The sequence below is a fragment of the Spermophilus citellus genome, assembly GCF_964194105.1.
Source record: "Spermophilus citellus genome assembly, chromosome: 14".
Taxonomy (NCBI): domain Eukaryota; kingdom Metazoa; phylum Chordata; class Mammalia; order Rodentia; family Sciuridae; genus Spermophilus; species Spermophilus citellus.
In genome coordinates this window covers 49,975,312-49,998,134 of record NC_138194.1, presented here as the reverse complement: position 1 = coordinate 49,998,134, position 22,823 = coordinate 49,975,312, and the positions used below count along the sequence as shown (strand labels likewise).

General features: G+C 33.0%; 1 protein-coding gene across 1 annotated transcript in view; it reads right to left on the bottom strand.

The window, feature by feature from the left end:
• Nucleotides 1-22,823, bottom strand: part of PKIA (cAMP-dependent protein kinase inhibitor alpha) — a 97,241-nt gene that overhangs the window by 34,791 nt on the left and 39,627 nt on the right. Inside the window, exon 2 of the mRNA XM_081266110.1 lies at nucleotides 81-205. The gene's annotated coding sequence lies outside the window, so the exon portion shown is untranslated. The remainder of the gene's footprint in view (nucleotides 1-80; nucleotides 206-22,823) is intronic.

The window sequence follows — 22,823 nt, the reverse complement described above, 5'->3', positions numbered from 1 at the left end:
ATAGGGCAGATTAGATATACAAATAGCTATCAGCACACTTAATTTAAGATGACTGAATTTATGAGTTTCAGTGTTCCTACCTGATTGGAAACGTTCTTGTCTTTAATTCATTGATTCTTCTTCTTTTTTTTTTTAGAGATGACCTTTGAACTTCCACCAGATATTGCTTCTTTGGGGAAACCAGTCCTTCCAGAAAATCAGGCAACTGAAATGGAGACAGCAAGGGAAAGGGAAATTATCTATAGATGCAGATTTTGCTTTTAACAGTTTTTAAGTAATTGTCTAAGTACACCTTTCACTAACAGTAGAATAACTTTAAAGAGATGCATGATTTATAAATTCAAGTACTCATAAAGCAACAAATGACAAAAGTATAGTATGCATTTTGGGTCTTCAAGACAAGCAAAGACTTCCTAATAGAAAAATTATCCTTTGTTAAATAACAAAACTCATTTATTTCCTTCAGTCTTCACCTAGACTTCTTTTCGTGAGTCTTCTCTTAGATTTCTAGGAAATTAATTTGACTAAACTTAAATTTCTTAAAATAAACATAGAAACTTGTTGAAAATATGTCACAGACACCTTTAATGGTTTTTAAGCTCTGCCATACACAAAAGTGTGTGTGTGTGTGTATGCACACACACACATGTGTAGCCCTTTGTGTGATAGTGTGGTGGGGATAGAATAAATTTGTTGATCCTACTCAGTGATTTAGAAAGCTGGATAGTAGGGTAAAAGGAAAAGAGAAATAAAGTCCTGAGATTGGGATTCCAAAATAACAATAGCAGTTTCCCATGTGAATAAGGGAAAATCTTCTCAAATTGTAGTCACACCTGTTATAGACCATCTGCCCATAAATTTCATCGATAATGGAACACACTATCTCTCCCTCTCTGCACCCAAAAGGCATTCTCTTATAAATTATTCCTCTTTATAAGGCCATGTTTTCTTCCATCTGTTTGAATATATTAGGATCTAGGAGGAGCAACATAAATTGAGCCATGCCTTGGGACCTGTACCATGGTATGAAAGAAGCAGTGTATTGTTAGGAGGCAAGAAATAGTTTGTGATTATCTTAAGTTGAGTTCCCCAGAAACAGAACTTATGATAAGAATTTGAATGCAAAATTTGATCTGGGAAGTAGTCCCAGGAAACTCAGGAATAGAATGATAATTGAGAATAGAGGCATGGAAGAAAAACAGTAGTCATGTTAGCGAGCAGGTTATTCCTGTCAGTAACTGTTAGTTCTTCCAAGGAGTTCAGTGAAACTCTGTGGTACATGCCTTAGAGTTATTCCAATCAATGTGTGAGAAAGCTGATATGCCTATATCTCAAATCCCTTTTAATTGGTTGAAAGCTACACACAGATACATGAACTCATGAACATTCTGATCTACCCCAACATAAATAATTTCAGGTAATATCATTCTATCACTATATACTGAATTGATGAGTGCTGGGCAATATGGATGGGGCACTGACAGCACTGGATATGGTGAATGGCAGTAGTGATTGCCGTCTAATTCCAAATGAAAAACCTTAATCTCTGAATTAGTGGAAAACTGTCATTATGTTTGATAGAATCCTAGTGAAGAAAGAGAAGCAATTAAAATTTCAAGTTGACCATTCATTCACACAGTTATCAACATACATTTAATGAACTTCTAATGTCTGTCAGGAATTCAGCTAGATACTCCTATTATAATCATTATTTTACCATCTAGAATTCATTCTGTTGGAGCACCCAGATAAGTAAATCCATAATTATAGTACAAACTAGTACAGAGTTTCTACAAGAAAGATACAGAATTCTACACAGGGAAGACACAGAATTCTACAGTTTTTTACAGGGAAGACACAGAATTTTAATTCACTAATTTACTGTAAGCCAGTAGTAAATAATGAATAATAACAGGTCCTTTAGAAGGCAGTAGTGGAGTTGGATATGTAATAGGAAGGAGGGGTGAGTTTTTTAGATAAAAAGAAGAAAATTTACAATGGCAAGAAAAAGAATGATTAGGCACAGAACAGAAAGGATTCTTGTATACAACCAGTATAAAAAGTATGCAGATGTCTGGGATGTAGTTCAGTATTAAAGCACTTAGTATGTGCAAGGTCCTTGGTTCTATCCCCAGTGTTGGGGGAGGGGGAGTGCTCAAAGAGGTGTGTAAAGAGCAAAGACAGTGGGTAGGATGGTAATGAATGGTCATATATGTATGATAAAGATGTGGGATTTAATCCTTGGGAAGATGGGCAGCGATTGATTGATTTTAGCTGTCATTGGAAGTTAGAAGAGAGAAAATTTGATTTGCATAATAAAATCAGGATGGGTTAAAGATTTTTGTCTGCTTTAAAAAGATCACTTTGGAAATACCATGGCTGAATTATTGGAGAAGAGTGGTTGCAATGCTGGATTCAGAATGATTAGCCCTTTAACATAAGTCAAATGAGAAAATGCATCATGAAATTCATAACTGACAATTCTTTTCTTTCAATATTAGAAATATATTATGCCAACATTTCTGACCCCCATTATTTCAGATCAGATTTCTAACGTCATTTGAATTGGGGTTTTCTCTATAATTAATTAATTATTTCTTTCTGTCTGATATTTAGATGTTTTCTTTGTCTTTACTCTTCAGAAATTCAATTATACATAGTGGCATAGATATCTGTGTATATATCCTATTTGGGGTTTGCTCAGGTTGTTGAATCTATAGGTTTTATGTTTTTTGCTAAATACTGGAACTTGTTAGTCACTATTTCTTCAAATGCTTTTTTAGCTCACTTTCCCTTTCTTTTCATTTTGAAATATTGATGACGCAAATATTAGCACCTTTAATTGTTCCACAGGTTCCTGAGATCCTAACTTATCCCCTACTAAGTTTAATTGTCTCTGTTTTTCATATTTGATAAATTCTATTGATCTGTTCTCAGGTTTTCATTATAAACACTTTACTCTTGAGCCTTTCCAATGAAAGATTATTTTAATTTTGATTTTTTGTTTAATTTATTTTTAATTCAATAATTTCCATTACTTTTATAACCTCTATTTCTTTGCTTACATTTTTTCATGTATTTCAAAAAATATATAATTGCTTGTTGAAACATTTTTAATTCTTTGTCAGAACATTCCAACATCTGATTTATTTAGTGTTGGTGTATGCTTATTGCTTTTTTTATTCACTTTGTGATTTTTTGGGTTTAGGTATGATGAGTGATTTTCAATTTCATTTAGAACATTGAGTATTATATAACTCTGAGTCTTATTGTATTATTATTACTTTCTTATCAGGAAGTGTCTCTATATTGAGGTGTAATGTGAATGTATTGTACAGCTTTTCAGTGGGCCCTACTGACTCCACCTCATGAAAAGTGTGTCACAGACTCACACTGACTTACTGCAGACAGATGGGAGAAAAGTTTAGTTCTCCAATTAACCTTGTTGATATCTTCCCAAAGAAAGTAAAAACAAAACTTTTTGCCTAAGTGGGAGTAGGAGCTGTTTCTTAATGTGCTCTCTGACACCAGAGGAAGGAAAAGTGAATCATCAACAGGTTTTTTTCACACCATTCCATCTTATTGATGCCGGGTATAGGTAGCAGCTCAGAGCTCCATTGAGTACCACTGACACCAGATATTATCTCTAACTTTCCATATCTCATTATCCATGATAAACTAAGCCTCCAAGACTGGGTGGGGACATAATGTTAGCCCTGTCTGGTACCACCTCTTTAGGTGACCTTCATGCATAAGACTGGAGGCTTTAGCTCACAGCTGGACCACACTGAAAGAACTCTGGAAAGTGAAATTGGAATACTACCTGCTTTTGGAGGACAGAAGTGGGATGGTGTGGAAAATCAACTCCTTACTTGGTCTTACTTAAATTAAAGCACAGAGGATGGGTGCAATGCAATTTTCCATTAGTGTTTGGCTGGAGTAGTATTGCATGTATTGCCAAAACGGTTTTCCCCTTTCCTCATACTTTTTCTTGGAGAAATGTTTTTATCTTGGATTTTTTTGTCTTAATCTGTTGATGGTCATGGTCTGGGACATTTAGGAGGTAACAAGAAAAAAGATATCATTGCCATGTCATTCTTCAAGTCCCAAGGTCTTTAGTAATTTACACCTTACAGTGTTTCCTATGCTTGCTGTTGTCGCTTTTTAATTTTTTATATTCTTACATTAAGCTTAGCACTTTAATTGTAAGTCCAAACACCTGAGAAAAATGGGGCTACTACAATTTGTCAGAATCAGAAGTGTGGAGGTCTACTGATGTTAAAAACTGCTGCTAGCCATAAAATGAACTTCAGTGATATAAACCATACCCTTTAGGAATTATTCTGCTATAGAATATGGCTTTTCAAGGAGCACAGGAATCAACTGAAAGAGTTTCTCAGGGGTAACAAAATTATTAATTTGATTTTCATACTTTTAAGTTATCTTCAAGGTGAAATGTACAGATAAGCAAGGGAATAAGACTAATATAATTCATTTGTAATGAATTAGTGTTGAATTCATCCGCATAAACTCATGTTTGGCCTAATATAGTTATGCATGGCTATATATACAAATATTTATAGAGACGAATATATATACAAGGTTTTTCAGCTTGGCTCAGTCAGCTGAGAAGACCTAGAAGCAATTTCACTCCAGTAGAAATGAGTATGCCTAATAATCAGATATTGATGTCTAATGCCATTCTCAAAAAACAATACAAAACAAAACAAAACTAGAACTTCTTGGAGAAATGGCCAATACTAGGACTGGGGCAGGAAATATAAAAGATGAGTCTAGACATCTTATAATGCAAGAAATTTAGGAAGTGATTAAAATAAATAAACCTACCTTGAATCATGTCAAAGTAGCAAAGGAATAAACTGAAAGAGTTTGCAATAGGCTGGGCACTGTGGCACATACCTGTAATCCCAGAGGTTTAGGAGACTAAGGCAGGAGGATCGCAAGTTTAAAGCCAGCCTCAGCAACTGGCAAGGCGCTAAGCAACTCAGTGAGACCCTATCTCTAAATAAAATATAAAAATAGGGCTGGGGATGTGGCTCAGTGGTCGAGTGCCCCTGAATTCAATATCTGGTACCAAAAAAAAATGAAAAAGTTTGCAGTGGCCAAGCTGGACCTCTCTGAGCAAGAAAAATAAAGAGTTAGAATAATGTAATCCAAAGTCTGAAATAAAAGCCTATATACATATGTATTCAGTATATGTATGTATATGTAGTCTTTACATATATATATAAATTTCTGTAAAATTAAAACTGTTATAAAAAATAAAATATATTTAAAAATTCAAGCATTTTGTTCTTTTATGATTATGTTTCTATACCCCCTAATGAATGTGTAAATTTGCTTTACGTTATTAATATTGATATGGGAGAAAAAAAATTTGTGACTCCAATTCAATAAGCAATAATTCTTGACATCAATTTTTTTGTAAGAAGCTTCCAAATAAACCTAAGTAAACTGTTTATGAATGCTGAGTTTATGTTGATGGTTTACCCTTACATATGGTTAATATGTCTGTGAGCATGATTTCACTTTAAAAGACAGTGATTATCATAAACATTGATTATAGGTATTGTCTAATAAATGTTGAAATATTAGTGCAAAATGCAGTAATACCTTTACCTAATTATTTTATGTTAGCAAAATAATTTAGTGTTATTTAATCCTGTAAAGGTTTCACTTTTCTACATTTTCCACTCATCTTTGCCCCCCAACCAAAAAAAAAAAAAAATCACAAGGAAAGGATATAATAGGACAGCATGATCATGAATTTAAATTGGGGACTCATTTTGTCAGCACTTGTGGTTGCCGATGATACTGGCACATTACTTTTATAAATCCCTTCCATGATAAAATCCAAATCTCCAAAGCAGCTTTCATTGACATGTAGATGTCTGACAGGCATATGGCATACAGCTTTGTAGTTAGATATATGAAGCACTTTACCTAAAGGTAAAATACCATATTGAAAAGGGTATTTCTCAGTTTTTTCTACTCAAAGGTCACTCACTATCTACTTTTTATCCACCAGCTCAGAAATGCCCAAAAATATAGACTATGTATTTGTAGATAAATATTTTATCTTTAGTATGCATCATTCCACATTATTCTATTGGTATAAATATGAAAGGCATCATGTAATTTTGTGTTTAGCATTTAGAAATAGTTAAAATAAATTAGTCAACACATTTTTCTTTTGTGTTTTTCAAAACAGAGCAATTCTTCATATACTGCCCAAGGGAACATAAGTGATTTGGCCATTTTTATCCCTGGTCTGTTTTCTCATCTCTTCTACTATACCATATTTGTCCATTTTTCTCAAAAGTAGGGGGTTCAAAAGCTTAGGTTAAATTAAGACTTAATAATAAAAAATCTGTGGTGCATGCCTATAATCCCGGTGATTCTAGAGGCTGAGGCAGGAGGATTGCAAGTTTAAGGCCAGCCTGTGCAATATACTGAGACAGTGTCTCAAAGGTAAATACAAAAGGGCTGAGGCTGTAGCTCAGAGGTTAGTCCCTATTACCAATTATAATAATAAAGTAATAAAATTACTAACTGCATATTGAATGTATGCTTTGCACCTGGCTCTGCAAAAGAAACTCTTTTCACATAATATCAGACAAACCTACAAAACAGTCCTTCTGATTAATCTCTATTTTACCGATGAAAATAACAAAGATAAGAGATTATTTGCCTAAAGTAAGATGGTCCCCAAACCCCATAACTAAAATGAATTAGAACCTTGGACTTACAGTGCCAGAGTATGTGTTTTTAATCAAAGTAAGTGAGTATATCTCTTTGTGTGTGAAGAAAGAAACTATAATGGAGAATTTCTGAGAAATGGCAAGAATACTGCCAGGCATCCAATAACCAATAATCAGGAACTCCTAGCTACACAATAAGTGTTCATCATATGGCTGAACATTAAGGATTTCTCAGTTTTGAACTAAGAAATCAGAGGACTTCTAGAAGTTGAGTTGATCCTTATAATAAAAGGCCAAATTATAATTCAGTAACTAAAGAGTTTGAATATATTAGATGTGTCCATATCAGCAAGTTTTCATAATGTGGATAATAAGAGGATTAAGAAATTGGCAAATGCACCTACAGACTCATTTGTTCTCATTTCTGGGAAAGGAAAGATAAATGATATTAGTAGAAAGGAATGGCTAGGAAATTTAGATAGTATGCTTAATTTCTACTCCAAGAAAAATATGGCCAAAACAAAAAAAAATATTAGAATGACCCTTTTAACACAAGAAGATATGGCTTTCTCTACAAAATAACTTTGAAGTGTGAATTGTCAAATTAAGTCTAATCCTCTGATACCGGATTGCTTACAAAACGGTATGAAACTTTATATATTGTAGTAATTAGAAAGTCTTTAAATAAAAAGGAGGTACAAAAAACTTCTTTAATATTCCTTAAAAAGCAAAATTATAAAAAGAATCATGTTAAATAATATTTGAAGCAGAACATTTTCATTATTAAAATATTTAGCTTAGTGTTATAGAACTTTAAATATTTTATTAAGTAAATATTGATATATTTACATAGTTTTTACAAGATAGGCAACTTTCTTCATTAACCATTATTCTATTTTGCAACAGTCTTGTAATTAGAAATTTAACAAATGTGTAATTTGCTACAAAGTGAATATAATTTACTAGATCATTTCCCTATTGTTGGCAATTAAAAGTGTTTCCCATTTTTTGCTATTACAAGTGACAGGACAATGAGCACATTATAATTTTCTAAATATAAATTATTTTTAGAGTAATTTCCAAAATTAAAATTGATGTACAAAAATTTTGAACACTTTTATCTTACTAGACATTGCTAATGAATTACTTTTCAAGTAATAAAACCAAATTAGATTCTGAAGAAATTTGCCAACATAAGATATTACTTTTATTTTGGTGTTAATAAACTGGAAACTCATATTCCATTTCTTTGAATGTTTTGATTACTATTATGTTTGTGTATGTGAATATATGTATGTATATATTCACATACATATATGCTTGTGCGCACACACACACACATCTATATATTTTTCTCATTCTTTTCTGCTTTTTTTGTAACTTATGTCCAGGTAGCTGGAGAAAAAACGGGCAGAGCAAATTGGAATTCCAATAAATTAATGATTGCCTACCTCAAACGAGCTTTCAAGATTAAGAATATTACTCTGACTCACCAGTAAATTCTTTCTCATTCCCCTTAAAGATGATTTTTTTCATAAATCTTCCCCACTCTCCTCAAATTTCCCTCTGTCCTCTTACTTTCCTTTCTCTCAGCTAATGAACTGCCTCAGATCTCATTAAGAAAACAGGAGCTGGTAAATGACCCACTGTCAAATCCATTAATTTATTTGCATCTACACTCAACTTTTAATTCCCTTTTATTACGAGAGTTAAAATTAAAAAGTAATTTCTATGGCATTTGTTCTCATTTTATCAAGAACTTCACTACAACTCACCTACTCTTTATGAATTATTCCCATCAAAATATAAACTTATACTAAACTGGTAACTCCTTAAAATTTTAGAATGAATATATATTCATTATCCAATTCATAGATAATTAAAATTGTTATCTTCACATATTGTTTCCACTTCCTCATGTTCCATTTACTCTGTAATGTACTTCCGCCTGACTAACCCACCCCCACATTTCTCCACTGCTCAGAAACGTTTACCTATGCAGGGAACTCATCATCCCCATGTCATTACAAATAGTGGAAGCTTTTTGTCCTTATATTTCTAGGCTGTGTTCTTCTATTAAAAAGAAAATAAAATAACAAACAAAAATTGTTTTACGATTCTATGCTCTTACACTTTTACAGTCTTCTACCTCAGTATATTTTGTTGCCCCCTCTCATACAATTTCTAAACATTCTAATTTCATTTACCTTGAAATTAAATTATTAAATCTAAAAGAACAAAAAGCAGTGGAACATTTTGTATTGAATATGAACCATTAAATCATACACTAGCAACTATGTATGACTGATTGATTCTACTGAATGAACATTTTTTTTATTACTCTTACTCTTTTCTTTCAAAAGAGAAACATTTTTCTTATAGTGTTTCTCATTTTTTCCTGTTCCTTCCTATATTTATTTATTTGTTCAGAATGTTTCCTGAGTATCTACCATGCTTTCTTGAAAATTTTAAAAGATTCACTGGTGAACAAGAAGTACAAAGTTCTTGTTCTTAAGCAAATATCCCAGATGTATGGAAGGTAAAGAAATGAACACATTTCATTTAGTGAAAGACATACAAATGTATAATGGGATAGGAAATTGAGGAGGCCAGTCTCTCTGGCTAAGGTAGCAGTATTGACAATTCAAATGAGATGTAAGTGATCAAAGAGAAACTGATATAGGCACGAAAATTTAAAAAAAAAATGTAGTCATAATATTGCTGTATCTGAGAACTTAAAAAGACCTGGAACCAGGTGAAGATCTGAAAAAGATGCTGGGGGTAGCAGCACATAGTGCTCATAAGTTTTGCTAAATATTTTATGTGTTACTCTCTTTTTAATAGATAGTCTTTGAAGGTTTTAAGCAGGCCAATGATATCATCTGACTTGTGCTTTTTAGAAGATTACTTTGATTATTGAGTCTTTAAACAAAAAGTATGCCTCTGAGAAATGTGAGTTGAAATATAATGAATTTTAAAATATCAATGAGTTAAAAAGTAACTGATTGACTATCACAATTAGTCCCAACTAAACTACACTAACAAAAGCTTGGTGACCCTGAGATTCTGGGAAATATTAGATTAGGGAAACTCAGCTTTTTTCCATATTAGTATGATTTTTAAAATTCCATCTGTTTGGGGTTCAGGACTATTAGAACTGAGAGGTGGACAAGGGATTTAGAGTAGGAAAAAAAGATCTTGTGGGTAGCTGCTATTTCCCTTTTAGTGGGACAAGTAAATGGTGAGGGGTTGATTACCCTCCTGGGAGAGCATTTCTTAAATGTTAGAACTAACAAATGTGCTATTTGCTGAAAAACTACTATGTATTAGGCACCAAGCTTGGGATAGGGATGCAAAGGAGACAGTTAACATTATGAGCAGCCGTTACTTGATAAGAGGCGCTGTGCTAATGCTTACCGTGCATCACCTCATTTCAATTTACACCATAACACTAAGAGGTAAATGCATTTATTATCCCATTTTCCAGGTAAGAAATCTAATATTTAAAAGTGTTTCAGTGATTTCTCCAGGGTTACATAAGTGCATTAGGGTGTAGGCAGTATTTAGATTCAGAAGATCTGATATCAATTCCAGCTCTCTTAACCATTATATTATTGCCTACAAGGACCCTATTTGAGAAGTCCAAAATAATACATTTATGTGCACAGATCCTAAGACTTCCTGGCACAAATTGACTGTGTGGGAAGGCCTGGGTTTATGCAAGATGCACTTGGAATGAAGAAGCTTTTGAGGAAAGGTCGCAAAAACATTCTCTCCATACTATAGGGAAGCAGAAGCAAGAATAAATTGGCCTAAGGCAATGGGGTAAGCTAATAGCATGATGATGAGAAGCCAAGGAGTTTTTTTTCTTTTGTTCTGTAATTATTAAATTATATACTTCAAAATATCAAAAGAAAACCATTGTATATTATGCAGTTGTGAACCCAGCTTGAATCCTGGCATATGCAGATATAACACTGGCATTTAGATATAGTTACATACAAGTCTATATTTTTAGCTATAAAGCAAAAAAAATTTCTGATATATATATATTATATATTAGGAATGTCTTCAGAGAAAATATTTGAAGTCTATAATCTAAGGGGAAAGCAATTTTGCAAAAAGATCTTTCAGAAGAAGCAAGTCCAACAATGACAAACCTTTAGTGAGGTTTGTACCAATACAGCATACCTCATGTTGTTCATCTGTGCATTTTTCTGGAAGGTAGTCAGTGTCCATCAGTTCTCAAAGTGATAAAGATTCACACTGAGAAGGAAGAAAGAGCTTTGCTCTGGAATTAGATCAGCTTAGGTACCTACTTAACTCTAATTAGGTACCAATATTAATTTTTCAAAGCTCATTTCCTATCTACAAATAGGAATTTCATTATCTATTATAAAGAGATGTAATGAAATTAAATAACACATATAAAAATCTATATATTCTATCAGACTATTAGAACATGCCTACTAAATGTTAAATGAGCTGAAACTCTGCTTCCTTAAAATGGATGAAACCTGTTCTTTTGTTCTTCATGGTTTTTCTTAGTTATTGGTTTAAATATCAAAGCCAAAGTTACTTAAAAATTATTCTTGTTCTTTCACAGTCCATCTGCTACCCCAACGTATTCCTTGATGAATCAAGTCTCAATATTACCAAAATCTATCACTTTAGCTATGATTGTTCATGTTTAAGGTATTTCAGTGTGAAATAAGTCATTATTCAAAAGAATCGCTAATGCAGTTTTGTTGATGATTTCATTGAGACATAAATACATCTTAATTAGAATTAGTTTTTGAAGAAGAGGAGAACAATGAATCAAACTGTGGGTAAGAAAACCTTTTATTTCTGTACAAAATGTTATTGTCATTTGCTTTGGATGGAAAAAAGATAGCTTATATTTAGTCTAATTTATGTTTCATGATTTGTTTAAAAGAAAATGTCATTTAAATTTAGAGTGATAGAACAATTGAGTTTTCTTTAAATAGTAATGCAGATTTAGAATTTTCTTAGTGAAAGTGATAGTAGGAAGACTGTTTACCTTGAAAGTTCCCAGACTCTGCTTGAATTTTAAGACCTAAACTCTAAAATGCAAACATAATCAGTATTCCAGATGTGGCAATCAGGAAATGATTTGTGTGCCAGAAAACATAACACAGGAATAGTGAAAGCCAAAATGATGCCAAATGTGTATGAAAGTAGACTACATAAAATTATACATTACCTTTGCAGATTAATTATAAAATTCAGAAAGACTTGTATGATTTGTTCTTATTTAAATGCAGAAAGCAGGGTCAGATTATCTATGTTATGAAATTGGTACAATAATATGACCAAAACTTTTTTTTTTTTTTGTCCTGAGGATTGAACTCAGGGATGCTTTACCACTGAGCTATATCCCCAGTTATTTTTATTTTTTAAGACAGCATCTCACTAAGTTACTGAGGGTCTTGGTATATTGCTAAGATTGGCCTCAAACTGAAGAGATGAATAGGTAGCAGTTTATTATTTCCAAACTATAAGGAACCAGTGTTTAGTTTTTATCAAAACCTTGGTTTCGGGTTATCAGGGCCTGCCGTACCTAAGCAAGCAATACAGTGCTTACACTAGTACTGCTTCCCTTCAAAGAACAGCTCCTCAGACTAGCCACTAGATCCTCTCCCTTTTTTCCTGAATGTCTTGGTCAAAGAATCCAGAAAACCTCTTTTTATTTCATAGCTAGTATCTGGTCATGTTGATAATTAAAACACCTTAGCTATTTCCTAAGACAGGTAGTATATATGCAAGATTTAGATAAAACAACGCCTTGTGCTGGGGATGTAGCACAGTAGTAGGGTACTTGACCAGCCCTGTCACAACCCCTCATGCCTATAAAATACTTAATGCTCAGTTTTTAAAACAGTATGAAGCACCAGTAACTGCTAACAGCAGTATTCTTACATCATTTATATTTAAAGTAACTTGTTTAAAACAAAAGAAGAACTGCATTCTTTATGTATTGCTTAAGGATTCTATGTTTCTTCCATACACCTGTATTCTTTGTCTTCAACTGAGGTAAAAGAAATAAATAAATATTTGTTAATTATTTACACTGAGTGGGGCTCAGGATTGAAACTGGCCTGGGTTTAAATTTTAGCTCTGTCATTTACTTAGACCTCCCTATGCCTCAGTTCTCTTACTGTTAATAATTATTTCAGAAACATTCTAAGGATTATAAATAATTAAAATAATGTTTAAATCCAGAAGAGGCACCTGTTACCTGATTTGAAGTTAAATACGTTTGCTTTTGTTTTGACAATACAACAGTCTGCATTTCTTCATATCAACCAACCAATAGCACACAGCATTTTGCAATGTAACTCTAGGCTTTTGCTCATACAAAACCAGTCAAAACTTATAATTGGTAGAAGAAACTTGGAAAAAATTTTATGAGCAAAAGAACTGCAGTTCTTCCTGGAGTACAGATTATTAACCTGGAAAAGGACAAGCAATATTTAAATGATGTCACAATTTAGGTCAAAACTAACCATGTCACTACCAGTTTCAGTTTAGTGGGATTGAAATTCTTGACACGACTGCCCCATTCAAAGCAGGAATACCTCCTAGATAACCTGCAATTGAAGAGCCTCAGTCACTTGTCCATAAAATGGGTATGGTAATACCATTATGACAAGAATATTATGAACATTAAGAGAAATATACTTCTTTAGCAACCTTACCTCAAAGTAATAAATCTTTCAGCTCTTTCATTTCTTTTTTGTTCTTTACTTATGCTCTTTATTTATTTTTTAAATGTTTTATTCTAATTTGTTATAAATGACAGCAGAATGCATCACAATTCATATTACATATATAGAGTACAAGTTTTCATATTTCTAGTTGTATACGAAATACATTCACACCATTTGTGACTTTTTCATACATGTACTTAGGGTAGTAATATCCATCTCATTCCACCACCTTTTTTTTTTTACCCCCTTGTCCCCTCCCTTCCTCTCCCATCCCTCTGCCCTATCTAGAGTTTGTCTAATCTTCCCGTGTTCCCCATCCCAACCCCACTATGAATCATCCTCCTTATATCAGAAAACATTCAGAGTTTGTTTTTTGGGAATTGGCTAACTTCACTTAGCATTATATTCTCCAACTCCATCCATTTACCTGCAAATGGCATGATATTCTCTTTTATTCTGAGTAATATTCCATTGTGTGTGTGTGTGTGTGTGTGTGTGTGTGTGTATCACATTTTCTTTTCCATTCATCTACTGAAGGGCATCTAAGTTGGTTCCACAGTTTAGCTATTATGAATTGTGATGAGATAAACATTGATGTGGCTGTGACCCTGTAGTATGCTGTTTTTATGTTCTTCCCTGTTCTGAGTTCTCTGCATCATGTTTCACCATGATATTCACTGTAATGTTTTGAAATAATCTCATATGACTTCTAACATAACAAACAAATCCTAATAAATTGTTGAGTAAGAAGTATCATTACTACTTTTGCCCATATAATGTAACTATTTGCTCCTTCTTTAGTATTAGTTGCTCTTACTCATGAGCACAAACTGAGTGTTTATCATGTGTATCAAGTCCATGAAAAATCACCTGTGATGCTAATTTGGGTTGATAAATTTCAGCTTTCTTAAACCCCACCATTATTATTTCTACCTCTCCTCTGACTTAATAACCTCAAAAAATGGCTTCTAATTAGTCATTATACTAATTGACATTACATTCATTCTACCTTGCTTTTCTCCTTTGCTTAAACCAAATGTCAGCCAACTCCAAGTTTACTGTGAGGGACCTTCTGAATATGAGGAAGCTTGGGAGGAAAAAAGGATTAGTAGGGTAAACAGTCACATGTGAAGTTAGTAGAAGATTTGACAGCAGCAAAGCTAGTGAAATTAGAGTCAATTAATGGTCAGAAATTCTGTCATGTGGACCATTTACTGGTTGCAACTGGGCTCGCAAACACTAGAAAGCAAAGGGTGGTAAATACCTTGTTCCTGCCAACTTCTGCTTGTTATCAGAGCAATTCTTTACTACTTTATAAAACAACAAAATTTTAGTGTTCAAATGTAAATGTTATCAATATCAGTGATAGAAATAAACCTGCTCAAGTTGCTTCATAAATATAATTTGACAGCATCTTAAATTTCATAGTGAAAATTATTTAGTAGAAAAGTAAAATTCATTCAAAGTACAATACTATTTTAACCTCAAAAAATTCAAAAGGATTTGCTTATTCAGTCTTGGCATACTTTTCTTCAAAGAGTATATTAGAACCTTTTTTTTTTATTAAGACTTGTATCTCTGTAGAGAAAGAGTGTATTCGTATTCATAACTATCGGATAAATCAATGAACTGACTTGCTTGGTTCATTAAACACTTTTTCCTCATTTCCTAAGAAGGAGCAAGATATCTGATAAGGAAACTAAAATCACCCTCTTGTTAAAATCATAAACAATGAAATGTTAGTGAATAATTTTTACTTTCCATGCCAAATGATCAACAAGTAAATAATATCCCATGTAAATAACAGAAAATCATCTTTTACTCTCTAATTCTGTTGAAAGAAAACTGCATCTTTATTTAGAAATTATTTTCAAAACAAATGTTCTTTTAGTAACTGAGTAAATATGAATGTTAAGATCAGCTGGTTTTAATTTGTATAACTGCCAAACATAATTTTTAAAGACTGAGGATTTTTTTTAACCACTATTTCATTTTGACATTATATACAGGACAAAGGAAGAACTGCTTTCTACTTTTTCCTACTCCTTTTCGCTGTCACTCGTTTTGGATTCAGGAAACAGGGAATGATTTTAGTGTTTTCTTAGGTTCTAAATAGAAATATTTAGGTTTTAAATAGAAAGTAGGTTTACTTTCTATTTAGAATCTAAAGAGAAATTATGTTTGCTTATGTTTCTGATATCTAAGCCTGTGGTACAGTTACTTCTCTTCAGCTGTATGGCTTACAGAACTAGTCTTATTACTGGGTGAAGCAGAAAACTTCTGATTCCTAAAAATGTCTTCCCACCTACTAACCTATGCTTGGTAGAGTCATCCCTGATCTGAGAACCTTTTTTACTTTAAGTCTTTCTTTCCCATTGAAATTCAAATATCTGTACTTTTAAGATCTTAGTCATTTTTTTACCTCAGCCTGAATGATCCACAAGGAAGTTTTGAGGATGTGGAGGAGGGAGGAGAACTTGGGGGCATATGGTTTCTTCATCAGGTATTAGGTAACAGAACTTACAGTAATAAATAGACTCAAAGGAGAAAGAAACTTTAAAAAGTAGAGTTCAATGAAACTTTTAAACAATCTGCATAGTTTTTCTAAGGTCTGTTCTCATTAGAAAAGAAGATTCTGAAGGTAATTGCTACTCTTGTGTTAAAAATTTGTCTCAAAAGCATAATCAATAATTTTTTTGTGCCCCTGTATATTACAGAATGCATACTATTATTCAAATAGTGCAAGGAACCCAGATTCCCCTAGGCCTCAGCCATGTAACATTTTGTAGCCTGCTCACTTTGAGTATCAGAAACTGGAATGGAGAAATCTGGTTCATCTTCTTTTAAACTCCTTATTTTCCAAATTTGAACATTTTAAAAAAGTAGACTCTAAAATGACTACAAAAATACTGTAAAATTTTTCATTGAAAAAATGTAGTGTTTACTTTTGCCATACATTATGTGCAATTTATTGACTCAGAAGTATATATTTACATATTCCATAGTCTAAAATTTATATTAGATGTAACTACAGTCTGGTTCTGATGTCAACCATAAAAGCCTCTCTGAAACTTGCTGATATTCTCTGCTACAAAAATATGTCTCTGTTTTTTATCACTGTTTCTATAGTAGTGGAATCTATATTATCTAATAGGTTATATTTCATCCAGGTAAACTTTTTATAGACACTTTCTTGAATAAGTATAAAATACCAATTACAGAGAATTTTCTCTTTCTATTCATACTTTTAAAATCAACTGAAAGGGCAAAGTCTTCATCAATGGTATTGGAAAGCTGGCCCTCTCTCTAAGCCTAGTTGCCTCTCAGCTGAATATTAAGTTTCTGGATTTAAATACCTATGACTTTCTTCTAATGTGTAATTTTTAAGAAACTTTTTCTTTCTTTAGAATTCTTAGAAGAAGTGATATTTGGGTGTGCGGAAGAAGAGTATTTTCCCCAAATTTTGAACTTCAGGGCTACATTCTAGGTTAGAAACCTGGCCCAGCATCATCTAGTAGGATTAAAACCTACTTTTCACTTTCTTGTAATGAAAATATTTCCACCAATTTCTTTGGTATTAAAAATAGAATTTAGAGCCAGTGTGGGCATGGTTGATGATTCTGCTTCTCTGACTCATGATTTTAGACTTGTTGCTTCCAACAACTTTGTAAACACAGCATTTACAGCGTTTAAATAGCATTCTCTATTTATATATGACTGTCAGGTGTGTTTGCTGCTATTGGTTGAAAACAGTGTAATGTCATGGGGTATCTTCTAAAGTTATTTCTTTGCTATGTCAATACAGTATTTTTCTCCTTTCTCTCCCATCCTGTGTTTTGATGCCTATATAAATGTTTGTAAATAGTCTTCTGGATTTGTTTTTTTTCTGGTTCATTGGCTGTTTGCCAAAATTTTGTTGTTGATCTTGTTTGCATGTTTAAGTATGACCTTTTGGTTAAGAAAAGACAAACAGATGTGCTCATTTAACCGTTTTCTGAAGATTATGCTAAAAGAATCCAGTTGTTTAAAACAGAATGTCTCAGTATAAAGGATCATAGCATATTACACCTGCCCTGCATGTTTTCAGCTTTCAGGGACTAAACATCAGTTCTGCAACATATAATCAGGCACATGAAGCCAAAAAAGAAGCCAGCAATGAACAATTTATGCCTGAGTTCAAATGGTATTGGTGAACTATTACTACTAATATTTACATAAAGACAGTGGCCAAATAACTGATTCAATAAAACAACCATTTCTTTCATAAGAAAAAAAGAATGACACTACTTAGAGTTGGCAGACATGGACTTACAAGTATGAGATCTGGAAAAAATCCTGGAAGCCTCATTTCATTGATAAAGCAAAGGAGGTCAAGAGTGATTTGGAGATTTATCAAAACCAGAGACAGAACTAGGGTAAAAGTCGGGTTATTCTGCCTCCCCACATAGGACCTGACACTTTTTGGACTTTTAGGGTATTATGCATCAAGAGAATCTGCATGCACCAGATTTGTTTCTGTTTTTATTAAAAGAAGCAAGGCATTGCTTTTATGAACATCACAGCATAGAATCAATTCATCCATTAAGCTAGTTAAAAAACAGTCAATCCAGTACTCTCAAAGGAACAGTATTTTAAAACTTATTTTTTTAAAATTGGAAATAGAAATCAATAGATATATGTTTGGGTATATTTTTGTGGGTAACCACACTATTAAATTGAAAACATACAAATATAAATTTTGAGGGTTTTGATAGTTCAGTTATATGTGATGACATGAAAATAGAATCTTTGTAGTTAATCAAATATTTTGTAGTATTCATTTATTTTTGTATCCTCCTTTCTTTATAAACCTCTTAGTTTTAAAGATAATTAAAGGTGCAAAATAGAGATAAGATACTATGTACATTTGCACTAACATTTATAATCTTTCTTAAATGGCCTAAATTACATAAAGACTGAAAATGTCATTGTTCTATCTGTTCTATAGTAAATTGTTCATGTTTAGCTATCAAATAAAGCTCAGAGAATAATCCTTACATTAAAAAGTGCATTCTCTTCATAAGATATTGTCTTTTTGCTATGACTACATTCAAAGAATTTGCCTTTTTAAGGTTTCAATCATTTTCACCATTGTTCTTAAGCATGTTCCTGCTAAAGGTGCCTGATTCTGTTGCTAAGCAACCTTGCAGTCTTGTTAGGACATGATGATGAACTAATAATTATTTTAAATATGCTCTCTTGGATTTGGCCCCTTTAAGAATATCCTGATACTTTTCTTTGAGAGGCTATGCAGGGTTCTGAATTTCAACTCATAGTTCTGTAGGCATATAAATGAAAGAATGGCGTTTTCCAGAAGAATTAGAAGAATGCAAATAGTGCACTGGAAAAGCACAAATCTTTCATCCTACCAGTGTGTGCCCTCCCAACCCCCACAGACACCAAAAAGGGCAGTCAGAAGACAAATCCAGAATTTCAAGGAAATGTGAGGAAAACATATTTCTTTTATTGAGTAAACTGTATGTTTTTCTTCTTATCCTAAATTCTTGAGAAAAACTGTCAATCCATGTTATTTAAAAGAATAACAACTCAACCCTACCTCAGTGTTTTAGCTTTTTGAGACTTTCAGAGCAAACTCAATTATTAATTAGATTCTCTCCACTCTGCTTGCTGTTGTCCCAGATACCTCACCTCATTTGAGGAATATCCTCCTTTAAACAGTTTAATCAAATAACTCGAGTACCCAGTCTTAATATTTCCTGTCTTGATATATAGAGATGTATATGGGGATTACAAAACACTCTCTAGGACATAATGGGAGTTAAATAGCATTCTCTATTTATACATGAAAAATAAAATGTTCCTTTAAACAATCTTTGTCAGTGAAAACAGAATCAAAGAAACATATTTTATTACAAAGAATCACACAAGACTGTTCTAAGTAAGAGAGAGAGACCTATAAATTTCCATTTCAATGTCCACCCAGCCCAGGACTGCATTCAGATTCTCCTTCCTTGTGTTGACACCACCTTCAAATGTTTTGGGAGGTATCCCAACCTGTTACCTGCTTTCTTGTCTCTTGTACTTGAAAACATGTTTAATACCATATGTAGTCTATTATATTTGTAGGATGATCCCTCTTTAAGGGCATCATCTAGTATTTAAAATTGAAAGTTCTGATTATTTTTTATTCTTCTAAAAATTAAATTATTGTAATCACGGTTTAAGACAGCCAAATTGCATGACTTTGAGACTTGAGACCACCCTGGCAAGGTGGCTGCTCAGGAAGCTGAAGTAGGAGAATCCCAAGTTCAAAGTCAATTTCATTAACTTAGTGAGGTCCTAAGCAACTTAGGGAAACCCTATTTCAAAATAACAATAATAAAAACAAAAAGACTGGAGATGTGGTGGCTCGGTGTTTAAAAATTCTTGGGTTTAATCCCGGAAGGAAAGGAAAGGGAAAGGGAAAGGGAAAGGGAAAGGGAAAGGGAAAGGGAAAGGGAAAGGGAAAGGGAAAGGGAAAGGGAAAGGGAAAGGGAAAGGGAAAGGGAAAGGGAAAGGGAAAGGGAAAGGGAAAGGGAAAGGGAAAGGGAAAGGGAAAGGGAAAGGGAAAGGGAAAGGGAAAGGGAAAGGGAAAGGGAAAGGGAAAGGGAAAGGGAAAGGGAAAGGGAAAGGGAAAGGGAAAGGGAAAGGGAAAGGGAAAGGGAAAGGGAAAGGGAAAGGGAAAGGGAAGGATGTAAGAGAGGGAGGGTGGGAAAGAGGGACAGAGGGAAAGAAAGAGACTTGAGGCCATAAAGGTGGTGGAGAGTATAGCTATATAGCTATGCTAAGTTGCTAAGTGAAAACTTCCTGACTTAAAAAAATGTAGTTTGCCATTTATTTCCCTCCCACATTAAGAATTAAAATCAACACATCAACATTAGGTCTAATGTACCACATAGTATATGTTAAATGTGAGCCCCCTCCCCTATCTTCACTTGGTGTGACCCGCTTTTAGTCTTCTAGGATTTACTAGAAAAGTTCATATTTTCCAGGAATACATGGCCTTTGATCATATTCCCTTTAAAGTTTTATTGACCAAACTAAAGGTTCTTAATTCTTTTGTAATTCCCACATCCTTATTCCCACATTCTTATTTTCTATCTCATTCTCAGGTTTTCTTAGAATTCAGTTTATTTTTATAAGCATTTGTTGAGTTCCTCTGAAGTGAGTAGCATTACAGTAAGTCCTGAGGTTACAAATGTAGACAGAATTTCTGTCCCTAGGAAGTTCATATTCTAATGTCAAGAGTAATAAACAGATTTAAAAGTTGCAATTCAAACTGATAAATTTTGTAAAATTGTAGGAACAAATAAATAAAATATCTAAATCAAACTAGGGAGGATGAGTGTTTCCTATATTAGACTTTTCTCTAGAGTTGGCTGTTAAAACTGTGTCTGCATTCCAGGTTTGATTGACCAAGAGGCTCTTAAAAGTTCCCATTTCAGGAAGATTTCTTCCTTTCTAGACTATTCCCTCTTCACATGCATCCCCTTTTCTATAGCATTTATTTAGAAAATTTGCAATTGTACATTCTTTCTCCAACATTTAGAAATGTATATCTTTTTAAAAAAATTTCTTTTTTTAATTTGTTTTAATTAGTTACATATAACAGTACAATGATCTTCACATATCATACATTTGAATCAGATGGGGTATAATTTCTCATTTTTCTGAGCGTACAGGTTGCAGAATCACATTGGTCATACAGTCACGTATAAATCTTCTATAAACAGGAGTGTCTTTCTCAGGGACCGGCTTGGGAACCAACTTCTTGAAAGGTAATCATCAAGAAAGATAGTGTCCTTATTTCCCCATCTCTATGGGAGGGAGGAACCTAATTAGGATTAGTGCCAATTAGCAAACAAAGATGGCTTAACTACATTTACTGACCTAGCCATTAATGTCCTCCAGCACTTTCCTACCTGCTCACACCAATATTCAAAACTTTCCTGCTTTTTGTTCCAATAGAGTTGAACTCAATCTCTTTCCTATTGAACCAGTCTTAAATAAATCATTCTTTGCCTACTTACTTTTGTCTTTTGAGGATACATCCATGTTTTGAAGAAGGAGGAAAAACTAATTTTACTCAATATTCTGTTCAATGATATCAACATTTTATCAATTTTGTAACTGCTGATTAAAATAAACCTGTCTCTAACGAAAGCTGTTTACAGTGCCTTTAAACTATTCTTTTCCTAGCAATAATTGAAACCAGAAAGTTACTCCTCTTCTACTTGTAATTAGAATTATTTTTCCAAAAGTATATTTCTTCACACTTACGCACACAATGTGCTTTTATTTCAATCACTGTGAGAGGGCTAAAGTAGTCACTTTTACGAAGATGTTTATGCTTCTTTTGGTATTCACTGGTTTTAAGGGTTTAGAATTGCCAGCAATTTGGAACAATTCATTATGTCCATCATTTATAAATTACACATTAAGAACTATCCTGCTCAAGTCCCCATGAAGTTTTATGGTATCAACTCAAGTACCTGGCTTTATGGGTGGTCTAGATTGAGAATTTCACATAATTGATGATGGTATTCAAACTCTGAATTCTAAAATTTGATGGGAAGTTCTAAATCAATCATTAAAAACTGAAATGATCTTAAAGTATAATAAAACTTTCTAAAGACTGCTTAAAAGTTACAATTAAATTTGACTAGAGCTCTAAATTAAATGAAAGTATTTCCTTCATTTTGATACCATTTTTTTCATTTAAAAATTTATAAAACCAGATTTTACATTTTAATATGCACTTTTGTTGTACTCACTTTTTCTACTGCAAAACAGTTTCACTAACCATACATGTCATGTTAGAAAATACATGGCTTATTAGAGTTACAAAAATCTGGAGAATTGACTTTTATCTTCTCATGCTACATAAAAATTATTACTTCAATATTCTTTGGCCACTTTTTAAAAAAGATAGCAGTTGTCTAAATCATGGATTCTCACACTTTCCCATATACATCTTTATTGTTTGGGAGCAGACTTATATTGGTATAAATAGGTGACAACTGAAGGTAATGTGTTAATTTTATGTGGTCATAAATTTAAGACAGTAGAAATGTGATTTTAATATCAAAATGTATACCATTCTTCAAATATAGTAGAGACACATGTAACTATTTTACAGTGCATATATTTGCCCATTCAATGAGGCTTAGAATATACTTTATTAGTTCAATGAGTTGAGTTAATTTTGTAATTAGATCTTGGCTTTAATCATAGATTGTGGATATGATCTTTGGTCAGAAACATATCCCTACATTATATCATTATTAGAAAGTGCAATATTCTTTCATTATATAAGTTAATACAAAATAAC